The sequence below is a fragment of the Antechinus flavipes genome, chromosome 3 (genome assembly GCF_016432865.1).
Source record: "Antechinus flavipes isolate AdamAnt ecotype Samford, QLD, Australia chromosome 3, AdamAnt_v2, whole genome shotgun sequence".
NCBI lineage: Eukaryota > Metazoa > Chordata > Mammalia > Dasyuromorphia > Dasyuridae > Antechinus > Antechinus flavipes.
The window spans coordinates 260,443,212-260,457,407 of NC_067400.1; positions in this window are offsets into that span (position 1 = coordinate 260,443,212).

The following is a 14,196-nucleotide window of genomic DNA, read 5'->3' on the forward strand; positions in this document are numbered from 1 at the left end:
GTGTATACTATAAAGCAATTTGACATTACTTGTTAATCAAACCATGTCAATTATTGTCAAATTAACTTTACCACAATATGTTTTACATACAAGTGCTGGTTTGCCTTATAATTTTAGGTTAAATTCATTAGGAAACATTATCAAGTTTGTAGCAAAAGCTAATTTTCAAATCTGTTTAGTATTTAGTAATATGCAGTGGCTAGATGTTCACTTGTCAGATACATTCAAAATGGTTATTTCCTTCAGGTAAGGATTGAACTATCTGGCCACTAAGATTTTTCCATTGCTTACATTTTGTAATTCTGTGAAAGAATCTGAATTTGAATACATGTCATTTGACTATTAGCATGGAGCACTTTCAATTTTACCATAGGAATCTTTGTTTTTGTCCTTGAGAAGTATCATGTAAATAAAAGGCAGAGTTTGTATAAATGATACACAGTCACTCCAGCATGAGTTGGAATACTTTGATGATGTATATACCCAAGTACAGCATAAGAAGATCTAGAAATTTAGGCAGGAATAGATTCATATTCTATATCTCTCAACCCACTGTATTCTGGGGCAACTTCCAGGGAGGATTGGCTAGGAAGGATAGAGAATAATGTGCTCTTCTGGAAAAAAAAAAATAGAGCTACTGCAGATGCAGGTTTACAAAAGGTTTTCAAACAAAGAGTCTACTCAGGCAATCATCACATCAATCATTTCAGAGAACATGGATCAACAGCAGAAGAAGGTTTTCTACAAATTAACCAAGAAAATCTACTCAGAATGAGAATAGTAGAATTATAACTGTCTCATCAGCAGGCTTCCTGAAGAAGTTTGGCAATCAATTCTAAGTAGAATTGGGTTTAATTTAAAGCCTTAAGCATACCAAAAGTAGAGTGAAAGAAGTCCTGGAAAAATAAAGTGCTAGTCTTCTCTAGCTGTTCAAAGAGTTTACAATCTAATGGAGCAAACAAGACATTTATAAAACCAAAAAATTGTAAAACCTTTGAAGACATTATTTATTTCTCTTGTCAAAAAAACTCAGGGGTTCAATTGAACCCCTGTCATGAGTTTCAGTGACTTGGATTTTAACAATTCAACAAGGAGGAAAGTAAAATACAAAGATTCATCTTTTGCAAAAAATTTCAAGGGATCTAATATCAATAATAGTTATTTCATTATTCCTTCTTTTTTACTCAAGTTTTTAGTGAAGTTTACTCCCATGATTGAAATTGAAAGAACAATGAAATAACTATTATTATGTTAAATAACTATTATCAATAGAAACTTAAAGAGGGTTTGTCAGTGACAATAGAGGTGGGAGCTTTATAATTGGCTAATAAATTGGAACCAATATCTGCAAGGATACTTGAAAATATTTTTTTCCATTTCACATTTATCTGAAAACTTTAAACCTGTTTTTATCCATAACATCCTCTAGTGAATCTAATTGAAAAACTTGGGGAAAAGGAAACAAGTTAACCTATTGCTTAGGTTTTCTTATTGCAGAAGCTAACAGAGAGAAGCACAACACACAGAGAAATCCCTTACAATACTAAAGTACATAGAAATAAAGAGGAAAATTATGAATAAAGTGATAGCCTGTGAACACCAAAAAAATGAGGATGATGTAGCAGTATCAAAGAAATGTAATTATTGAGAAAATATATGATTTGGAAGGCAAATTTGGCCAGCCCATCTTTTTGATAAGGAGAAAAAATAGGACAGTGTCAGTGCTATACTGATTCCTACAAGATATAAAAATATCATTAGGAAAACTTCTAACATGTTAGGCAGATCAATGGGAGGATGTAGTAAAAAGTTGGATAAGCTCAAAAGGTGTAATTGGCTTAATAGTTTTCTGATCAAATCTATAGGTGGTGTTAAGCTTAGAGAGACAAGAAGGACATTGAAGGACTCAGAATTCAAAAAAAAATTCTTGACTAGCTAAAAAATTGATAAAATTTTATTAGGGATAAATGTAAATTCAAAAACATATTATTTCAGAATTGGAAGGGACCTTAGTCCCAATTTTTTTGATTACCACCTAACTCTGATGGGTCATGTTGATCTTGCAACATACTAAAACCCCTAGATATTTTGCTGACAATCTTTTCTCTATCTATTCTTCCTCCATCTTATACTTTTGAAGATTTTTTGGACTCATGTGAAACGTAACATTCAATTTCAGACTTGTTCTAATGCTCTAGCTTGTCTAGATCTTTTTTAAAAATCCTAATTATTATCTAGAGTGTTAGCTATTCCACCCACAGTTGTATTATCTGCCAATTTGGTAAGTATTCAATTATTTATCCAAATCATTGATAAAAATATTAAATAGTACAGGAGGTTAAAAAAATTAACTTTCCAAGGAAAAGAAGGAGGTATGACAAGATAGCAGTTTGTTTGTTTCTTTGTTTTTTTCACAAGTTTATTATGAATCAGTAAGAGTGATATGATAGCCAAGTAGACTGAGCTAAAAGAAGCATCCTGTCAAGACAGAGGAAGTTCCACTATACACTATTCTGGTAAGATAACCTAAAATACTGTGTTCAGTGCTGGCCATCACATTTTAGGAAAGATATTGATAAGCTGGAGAACAATCAGAGCTACTGAGATGGTGAAGTATCTTAAGTTAATGTCATATGAAGAATGACTGAAGGAACTCCGGATCTTTAATATGGAGAAAAGAAGATTTGGTGTGGGATAGGAAGTGGAATGATAGCTGTTTTCATCTATTGAAGGATTATTACATGAAAGAAGAATTTAGTTAAATCTTCTTGGTTCCAGCTAGCAGAACTTGAAACAGTCAAATTAAATTGCAAAGAAGCAAATTTCAATTTAATTTAAGAAAAAAATTCCCCTAATTAAAGCTATTTAAAATTAGAATTCCTTTTGAGTTATTGTCTCCTTTATTACAAGGCTTTAAACAAAGCTTATGACATCTCAAGCAGTTGGATGTAGAAGACATTCTTACAGGAGAGTCTTTGAAGTTCCTTCCAACTGTGAGATGATTCTATAGAGGAAAAATCCACATTGTTGAGATCACAAGTCCATTAAACTATTATTTAGAGAGTTGGAAGTCAGGAGAGACAGCATGATATAGTAAATGCTATTGGACTTGATATCAGGAAACCCTTGACTTGAGACTTTCCTTGGATACTGAGCTATGTCAGTCAAAATAAAAACTGGTAAATGGAATAGTAAAAAATATCTCTGGGCCCGGAATCAGGAAGACCTGAGTTCAAATGTGACCTCCATTACTAGTTGTGTGATCTCCTTCAAATCACTTTGCCTCTGTTTTCCTCATTTTCCTTATCTGTGAAATGGAAATAATAATAGCACCTATCTCTCAGGGTTGTTAAAAGAATTAATTGAGAAAAGAATACAATGCTTAGGACATATATAAATGTTAGCTATTATTACCTGTACAAGGAGAATATTAGCACCTAATAATAGCACCTATCTCATAGGATTGTTGGGAAAATTAAAAATATATATATGTATCAAGAACTTTGCAAACCTTAAAACACAATATATTAATTATTATTTTTGCAAGCAGCAAAGAGAATTGATAAAAATAAATCAGACTAAAAACTTTGCACTCTTCACATAACAATTCAGAATTAGTGGAAGGAAGATAATACAGTAAAAGATGTATCTGGCTTTGTGTCTCATTCCATATGCAAAATGAAATTTCACCATTCTGGTTAGGGAATAGTCATGAAGACTGAAAACTCAGCTAAATAAACATTATCAGTAAATGGCAATGTAACCATTTGGGGACTATGTCTAATAAGTGCCACAGGGTTTGGTGTTAGAGCAGGTCTATTTTAACTTAATGATCTGGAAGAGGAAATAACCAGCATTGTAATGAAATTGCAAATGATACTAAATTGGGAGGTGTTGGAAACAGTAATAAAGATGGAGAAAGCAATATGAGATGCCTTGGAGATATAAGAAAAACAAGAAGGGTATAATTAGGGAGAGAGAGAAAGGAAAAGACAAATAAAAAAAATCTACTGCCTATCTTCATGAGACCAAGCAAGGATTAATGTAAAAGTTCTTTTCCATTGCCCATAAAGATTCTTGGATCTAAAATTTTGAAAACCCAAATTGATAAAAGTATTGCAATTAATACACAAGTTTGGATCATCATAAGTGACTAATCTATCATTTTGCCCATGTGGTAACTCTTACCACTAATAAGATTTGCAACTTGTCTGTGACTTCGTAGATAAATCTTTAGTAATTTCCTGAGACTGAGAAAGCCAAAATGTTCCTCTGATTGCTTGCCTTGTGCCATCTACCTTCCTCTGGGCACAATGTGTTGCCTGAGGGAGGGCTGAAAGGGCTGGGAAAAGGCTTCTTCCATCTGTTCTAAAGGATTTCTCTCTATTTAGGAAGAATCTAACTTTCTCATTGCCAGCCTCCTCAGATGAGAAGAGCATTGAACAGCTTGCCTTCCTTCTACTGAGCTATGGATGTCTTTCATCTGCCCCAAAACAACTTCCAACTTTGCCATAAAAAACTTCTCTCTCTTACCACCAGTCTGATCTCTCAAGTGGAATGCAAACAATGTCTGGTATAAGCAAAAATAATTTGGTTTTTGGCCTCAGACCTTCTATCTCTTCCTGTCCACTAAGGGAAAAGAAAGAGGTAAGAAAGTGGGGAATGGGACTTCTTTCTCCTCATGGACAGATTCAACTTCCATCTTCTGCTGCACTTCACGCTCCTTTTCCACTGCATCCACATACATGATTTGGAGGAAAAAGGAATAGTGAAACAGGATCTTCCATCTAACCATTTAAGTATGTATCTCCGATATCATATTGCACTTATCTCTATTATGATCTCCAACCTGATTTGGGAAGAAGATTGGTGCCCACTACTCAACACTTAACATTCTCACACTTGGTCATACTCTTCACATCCCAGTGATTATGACCCCTGTGGATCATAATCCAAATTCTACTCCCTATCCCAACAATCCAATTCCTTATTTTTCCCCCACTCCCAAAGTTTCAACCAAGCACCTCCGCATTACACTCTGTGGCATGTTATTCCATGGGCAATGATACTAAAGTGTTTCTTCTCTCACTCCTTCCATCTACTAACTTTTCCTGAAAATTGGCATCTCTAAGTGACATAGCATCCCTTTCTAGTATTGGCTGAAGATGCAGCTTCCCTCATTCTCCTTAGCTCATTTGTTGAGGCATGGTAGCTTCTTTTTTTTTTTTTAATAACTTTTTATTGATAGAACCCATGCCAGGGTAATTTTTTTACAGCATTATCCCTTGCACTCACTTCTGTTCCGATTTTTCCCCTGCCTCCCTCCACCCCCTCCCCTAGATGGCAAGCAGTCCTTTACATGTTGAATAGGTTACAGTATATCCTAGATACAATATATGTGTGCAGAACCTAACAGTTTTCTTGTTACACAGGGAGAATTGAATTCAGAAAGTATAAATAATCCGGTAAGAAAAACAAAAATGCAAGCAGTTTATATCATTTCCCAGTGTTCTTTCTTTGAGGGTAGCTGCTTCTGTCCATCCTTGATCAATTAAAGCTCTCTTTATCAAAGAAATCCACTTCCATCAGAATACATCCTCAAACAGTATCATTGATGAGGTATATAATGATCTCCTGGTTCTGCTCATTTCATTTAGCATCAGTACATGTAATTCTGTCTGTCTGTATTCATCCTGCTGGTCATTCCTTACAGAACAATAATATTCCATAACATTCATATACCACAATTTACTCAACTATTCTCCAATTGATAGGCATCCATTCATTTTCCAGCTTCTAGCCACTACAAACAGGGCTGCCACAAACATTTTGGCACATATAGGTCCCTTTCCTTTCTTTAGTATCTCTTTGGGGTATAAGCCCAGTAGAAACACTGTTGGATCAAAGGGTATGCACAGTTTGATAACTTTTTGAGCATAGTTCCAAATTGCTCTCCAGAATGGCGGGATGTGTTCACAATTCCACCAACAATGTATTAATGTCCCTGTTTTCCCACATCCTCTCCAACATTCCACATTATCTTTCCCTGTCATTCTAGCCAATCTGACAGATGTGTAGTGGTATCTCAGAGTTGTCTTAATTTGCATTTCTCTGATTAATAATGATTTGGAGCATATTTTCATATGTCTATAAATAGTTTCAATTTCTTCGTCTGAGAATTGTCTGTTCATATCCTTTGAACATTTATCGATTGGAGAATGGTTTGATTTCTTATAAATTAGAGTCAATTCTCTATATATTTTGGAAATAAGGCCTTTATCAGAACCTTTGATTGTAAAAATGTTTTCCCAGTTTATTGTTTCCCTTCTAATCTTGTCTGCCTTTGTTTTGTTTGTACAAAAACTTTTCAATTTGATATAATCAAAATTTTCTATGTTGTGGTCAATAGTGATCTCTAGTTCTTCTTTGGTCATAAATTCCTCCCTCTTCCACAGGTCTGAGAGGTAAACTATCCTATGCTCTTCCAATTTATTTATAATCTCATTCTTTATGCCTAAGTCATGAACCCATTTTGACCTTATCTTGGTGTACGGTGTGGCATGGTAGTTTCAATACTTCTTGTTTTCCCATTGCCACTTTCAGATTCTCTATCTCCATTACACAGTAGTAATCTCTTCTCTTTTAAGATTCATGTTATTCATATCTGCCACCCAATTAAACTCCTGGGAGCTATTATCTACATATCCCCAAGTCACTTCCCTTCCTTTCTCAATGAGTTTGGTACATATCTCACAAGTTTTTTTCCCTCCCCAAATCATACCCTCACCCTAGGTGACTTTGATATCTACATGTTGGCTGTTTCTCAAATACCTTAAGTTATTCACCTGCTCTTCATTCCCACCTTGGCTATTTATAAATATGGTCATACTCTTGATCTTCCCATTACCCAGAAATGTACCACATCAATATTCAAAAATTCTGAAATACTGTTATCCAATCAAAATCTATTAGTTTTTCAACTCCCTCTTTGCCTTCACTTATAAAAACCTACTCTTTATCAATATCACGACCTGAAATTTTTTGATTTCTCTATTCTTTCCCATGTCGTCTTCCCTGCATTAACAATTCTTTCTTCTTCTCCTTTGTCCCTTAGCAAAACAACCCAATTCTACACTATTCTCCTCTTGAATTCTTGGTTCCCTTTTCATATCACTGATTGCACTTTGTCAAGTCTCAGCTTTGTATTATTTCCATCATTTATTTGCAGCTTTCACTTTTACACACATGCTGCTGAATTAAGTAGAAAAATCATGCAAGCATTCTAACTTGATCCAGTAAAAATTAATGTTATACAACTTGACTCTCCCTTATGCTAAGTAATTTTGTTATACCTCTCTTATCAATTCACTATCCTCCTCTCCACAGTAGCTTGTCCAAAACTTTTCATCCTTCCCCATGACTCCCACTCATTCCTGGCTAAGACCTTTACCTTACATTTTACAGAAAAGATTGAGACCATTCACAGAGCTTCTTTTTCTCCCCTCTTCCTAATCTATCACTCAGATGCCTTCTGTTTTTCTCCCATCTCTGTCTCAAAAGATGAAGTAACCTTAATCCTTGCCAAAACTAACCTCTGTACCCATTCAAATGATACATTCTATTGATCACCAAGAACAGATCACCCACTGTCTTCATTCAATCACTTATTTTCTATGTTTTTTCTATTGACTTTTTCTTTGTTGCCCATAAACATGCTTGTATTTTCCCATCCTGGAAAAACTTCCATCTGATTCTTCCATCGCAGATAATTCTGCTCTTTATAGTTAAGCTTCTCCAAAGAACTATCTACAACAAGTGCTTCTGCTTTCTCTTTTTTCACTCTTTTTAACTCTCTACAATCCAGACTTGATTTTATCACTGCACTGAAATTGCTCTCCAATGTTAATCCTGATCTCTTAGTTGCCAAATTCAGTGGCCTTTTCTCAATCCTTGTTATCCTTGATCTCTCTGCAGACTTTGTCACTTTTTGATAATTCTCAATATTCTATTTTCTGTTGGTTTTTGAGACAGCATGCTTTCCTGATCCTCCTCCTCCTACTTCTTTGATTGCTCCTATTCATCTCCTTTGCTGGTTCCTCAGCTAGACCACCAACTGAAGGTGTCCCTCAGGATTTTGTCCTGGATTTTCTCCTATTCTCCCTCTATATTATTTCATTTTGTGATCTCATCAATTCCCATGTATTTAATTATCATCTCTATGCTGATGACTCTCAAATCTACCTATCCTGCTCCAACCTCTCTGCTGGCTTCTAATCTTACACTTCCAAATTTCTTTCATACACCTTAAACTAAATATGTCCAAAACAGAACTCATTATCTTTCCTGTGAAACTTTCTTTCTTCCTACATTCTCTTTTATTGTAGAGAACAACACTACTTTCCCAATCCTTCAGGCTTGCAATTCAGGAATCATTTTCAACTTCTCACTATCTCTTACTCTCATTTCCAATCTGTTTTTTAATCCTATTGATTTTACTTTCACAACATCACTCAAATATACTCTGATACTGCCATTGCTCTAGTGTGGACCTTCATCACCCTATGCCTACATTACTGCTAGACCCATTGTAGTTCTGCTTGCCTCAATTCTCTCCCCACTTCAATTCATCTTACATTCAGTCACAAGTGATTGTCTGAAAATACAGGTCTAACCATGTCACCTCCTCTACTCAATAGACTCTAGTGATTCTCTATCACTCCAACATCAAATAAAAAAATCTTTTTATTTGGCATTCAAATCCCTTTATAACTTACTCTCCTACTATCTTTCTAGTTTTTTTTTTTTATACCATGTTTCACGCTCCAGCCTCTTCAGTCTAGTAATTCTGACCTCCTGGCTTTTTCCATGAAAAAGACATTCCATTTCTGGACTAAAGATATTTTTTCTGTTTATTCCCCATGCCTGAAACTCTCTCTCAATTCTATGTACCTCAATTCCAAGTACTGTATTTCCTGTTTCCTTTAAGTTCTAACTAATACCCCAGATTTTACAGGGAGATTTTCCAATCCCCTTTAATTCCAGTTTTTCCCTCTATTAATCACATCCTATTTGCCCTGTATATAGTTTGCTTATATATCTTTGTTTACATGTTGTTTTCTTCAATAGACTGTGATCTCCTTGAGGGCAAGTTACCTATCTTTTGTATCTTTTTTGTATCCCCAGTACTTAACATAATCCCTGGCACAAATATTGACTGATTAATTGAGTGCCTATATATCAGTAACTAGATGTTAAAAATACAAACACAAAAGTGAGATATTTCCTGCCCCCAAGAAGTTTATACTTTATTGAGGTTGAAGTGGAATGGGGTTTGGCAGACTGATACAACATATTGAATGAAAGAAAATGTTGACTACATAATAACTAAATATATAATTATGAAAGTGACAACACTATCAACTGAAAAAGGCCTCATAGGAAGTGATACTTGAGTTGAGCACTAAATGGAGATGTGGGTTCTAAAGGACAGAAGGCAAGAGAAGAATATTCCAGGAATGGAGGACAGCCTATTCAAAGGCACGAAGACCAGATATATTTTGGGACTGGCTGTCTCCCAGGCTTAGAATGCTCTCCATATTTTCTTTCATGTTAGCAGGAGGAAATATGACTAGAAGCATGTGATCTAATTTAACCACAAGTAGAAATAATAGTTTCCTTTAGGTTTTTTGGAATATGTTCTCTTGACTTTTTCTTCTTTTTTGTCTTTCTGGTCAGCCTTGAGGTAGCAGCTGTCAGAACTAGCTCTCTGTCCTAGATTCCCTCTCTATCTAAGAGTGGCACAGTATGTTCAGGAAGCCACACTCCTTTACAGGTCAAAGTCATTATAAGACTGATTTTTTCTGAGCAGAGAAACACATCAGAAATCTGTTTTTGCCCTCTATTTTCTTTCTTTTTTTGTCTCTATTACTATGCAATTCAACAAGGATGTATTAAGCATTTAGAATATATGAAGTTTAAGGGGAGACTAGCATCTTGGTAAAGGGCTTGCCCAGCTCCAAACTCCACCCTGGGGCTCCAAGAAGTTGTAGTATGCAGAATCATAATCCAGTAAAAGCATCTTGGCAGATGAGCTAAATCAAGTTGAGAATAACCCACAAACCTCAAACCTATTTGTGAGTTAGGGCAATGTCTCCTCCAAACATGTGAAGACTTCCCCCAGTGGAGTGATGAGAGTGATTTTTCCAATGGCCATGAAGAAGACTGAAGAAGGTACTGTGGAGAGTTTAAAGTTATGATTAGACATCAAAGTCACCAAGCTCATCCAGTGCAACCCAAGCCATCACCCATCATCCTGACTTTTGAAGAAGTCAAATTTGACTTGAATTTTGATAACTCTGGAAGAGAGAATGAAGCTAATGACTATGCAACTCTGCCTAACTTAAATCCAATTCACATACAAATCAAGTAATCAGCTCCTGAGGTCCTGATGACAAATGACAATTAAACATTTATTTTGTGTCAGGCACTGTGTTCCATACTAGGAATATCAAGGCAAAGCTCCTCCCTTGAGGAGTCTAGATTTTATTGAGAGAAAAATTACATTTACATTAAACATTACACTTAAGATATATACTAACTTAATTCTAGGAGGAGAATAAGAATCAGAATAGGTTTCTTGTAGGTAGTGATATTGGGAATGATCTTTGAAATTAGCTACGGATGCTATAAAATAAAGAAGAGGGGGGAGAGAATTCCTAAGTCTGGAAGTCAGCCAGTACCAAGGCATAGAGATAGGAAGCTAAAGTTTGGAAGTACCTGTGTCTTTATATCCAGGCATACCCTGCTGGGCCAGAAAGTAAATCTATGAGTAATTATTTATATTAAATATTTAGAATTATTATTTAAAATCATATTTTCATTTATAGCATTCATTTTTAGCCTGCTAATATGTTTATTATTGGCCTTCTCTCTACTCACAGAGACATCATCATAGTTAAGATATTCATCACCTTGTTTTAAAAAAAAATGAGATTTTTCCAGCACCTTTTTCATTACACTCTGGGCCTTGTTTCATAACACTCCAGTCTATCTTACATAAAACTGCTAAAATGATTTTCCTTAAGTGCAGAATCTGATGTGATTCCCCACTTCCTTCTATCTCAATCAACTACAGTGGTTTGTTGTGTCATCTAGGATAAAATATAAACTCCTTTATTTAAATGTTAAAATCCTTCACAATCTGACCCCAATCCATTTTATGCCCTCTATGATACACCCAAAATGGCCTCCTCTCTGTCCCTCACTCAGGACACTCAATCTCCCCTTTTCTGGATCTCTTTGCACTGGCTGTCCCATGCTACTTCAGTGCACTCTCCTAAATTTTGCTTTACACCTTTCCTTTTTTCCCTTTAAGACACAGCTCAAATACCTTGTACTTCATGAAAACTTTTTATGTCCCTCACACCCGAAATGTTCTCCTCCCTTTTCTCTTATCTTCTGCTTTCCCTGACTTCATTAGTACTAAATATATCCCATCTTCTACAGGAACCCTTTCCCAACCTCTCTTAATTCAAGCACCTTCTGTTTCCTAATTATTTCCTGTTAATCCTCTTTATAGCTTGTTTGTATGTATTTATTTGTTTATTGTCTCCTTCATTAAATTGTGGGCTCCAGGAGATTGTTTTGCATACCTAGCTCTTACTATAGTATTTGGCACATAATAGGCAATTAATAAATGTTTATTGATTGACTAATACCTCCAAAAGCTCATGATCTTTATCCAACACCAGCTTATATTTTCTTTGAATATGTTTGCATTTATTCACTTTTTATTTATGCTGCACATATCATAACAGGCTATTTGTACACTCCTTTGAGGATAGGACCTATTTCATTCTTTGTATTTGTATCCCTAACACCTAGCACAGTGCATGGCACTTAGTAGAAGCCAAATGAATATTTATGGATTAATTGATTTAGATTTAATATGGATTAACAGATTTAGATTGTCTATTACCAAGATTTAAAAAATGTAAATGGTATTATATGAGATCAATAGACAATGAAAACAGAGAGTTTTCCATCTTCTAGAAGATTGCTTATTGGGAAAGGTGGCTACTAAGTGATAGATTTCCGAACCATAACAACTCATGAAACTGTTTATTTAGATACCAAAAGGTTAAAAATCTATGTTGGTCTAGAGTGTAACTATACCAAGGAAATTGTGGCTTCCTAAAGTATTGAAATAATAGATCATATCTACAATGTTTGTATTTAGTTGCCTCTTATTCACTGAGGCTTTTGGAATTGGAATTCTCTGAGTAATACTGGTTTCCAAAAATCTTTAAAAATAGCTAAGCAAGTGCTTTCATGTTGCCATAATTATTTGGAGCTATAGAATACATACACATACACATAGATACATACACACATTACGTATATATATATATATACATATATATAAATATATATTCACACACACACATACACATAAACACACATATATATGTATTTATACTTAGAAAAATTAGCTAAAAGTTTCCCAGAACAAAGGTAGAGTGTCATCATTTTGGCCATATAAAATAGCTCCCATAAAACAGATCTCATGTAACATAGTTTGTCAGCATGAGTTACTATTGTAGCAATGTCAGTGAAAGTTGCAATGCAGCAGAAATAAAACAGATTTTTTTGCATTAACTCTAAAAAATACTGGTACATTTAAAAAGCATAATGCTCAGATATAAAATATAAAGTAAATGATTAAAATGGCATGTGATTATTTTTTTCCTCATGAAATTTTATGTTCCTAAGTAATGTTTTCATTTTGACTCTTTTTTGAATGAAAAACGAAAAAGTTTTTTTTTTTTTAAAGAAAGGACAAATTAAGCTCCTAAAATATATTTTAAAGGAAATTTTGAAATGGTATGGCTGTTATTAAACACATTTCTCCCTCAATGGTCAGGAAAATAGAATCTGTAAAACTACCAAATTAGGCTACTGCTACTTCTATAATCTGAATATTCATGAAAGCATACATGAAATATTTACTATCCCCTCTGTTTCTTAAAATACTTGTACTTCTCTGCTTAAGAATCTTCACTGATTCCCTTTGAGTTCATTCATTCACTCATTCAATATATATTTCTTAAACATCTGCTAAAAGTAAAAAGAAAAATGCTAGACACTAAGAGGAATATAAAGATTAAAAAAAAAGACATGGCTCCTGTCCTCAAAAACTTATACTCTAATAAGAAAGGTAAAGTATTTAAACATAGCAGAATGTATAGAATGATGAATGAATCAGAGAAGCATCATGAGCCATGAGTGTGGAGGAGGGAAAGATCGGTTAATAAATTATGGCCAAAGTCAATGGCAGTATTATGTAGTGCCAAGTATTGCCAATTCTGGAGTCAGAGGACTGTATTCATATGCTGACTTTGACTAATGATTAATATGTGAATGACTGTGCCCAAGTCATTCCTTCAACTTCAGTCTCTTCTTCTGCCAAAAAAAAAAAAAAAAAAAAAAAAGGATACTGGACTGGATGACTTCTGGGGTTGCATCCAACTCTAAATATATGATCTTATGATATGATATGATATGATCCTCACCTGACATTCAAAAGTAGACTTCACAGGGAAATGAAACCTAATATAAATCAAAAGGTAAAAGGAGACATTTCATGCTTAGTGGACAGCTTGTATTGAAGACAGAGAGGAAAATAGCTTCAATGCAAAGTTTATGTGGAATACTTGCTGTGGAAAATAGAATAGGAAATGTCTACAGCATGGGTAGGTTGACTCAGATAGATGGCTTAATGAATAGAGCACTTAGCCCAAAGTCAGGCATAGCTGAGTGCAAAATTGGCTTCAGACACTTATTAATTGTGAGTTCTTGGGCAAGTAGCTTAATCTCTACCTGCCTCCGTTTTCTGAATTGTTAATATGTGTGTGTGTGTGTGTGTGTGTGTGTGTGTGTATGTGTGTGTATATATATATTTGTGGCAACATCACCCAAAGTTGTTGTGAAGATCAAATGAAGATAATATTGTAAAATACTTATCACAGTGCCTGACACATAGTAAACACTGCATAGAAAGATGCTAGCTATGGTGGTGATGATGATGATTATTATAATGATGGTAGATTCCAGTTCCAATTTTAACACTTGTGTGACCTTGATTAGCTAACTGGCTTTCTCTGAGCTGTTTTCTCATCTCTAAAAGGGAAAAATAAT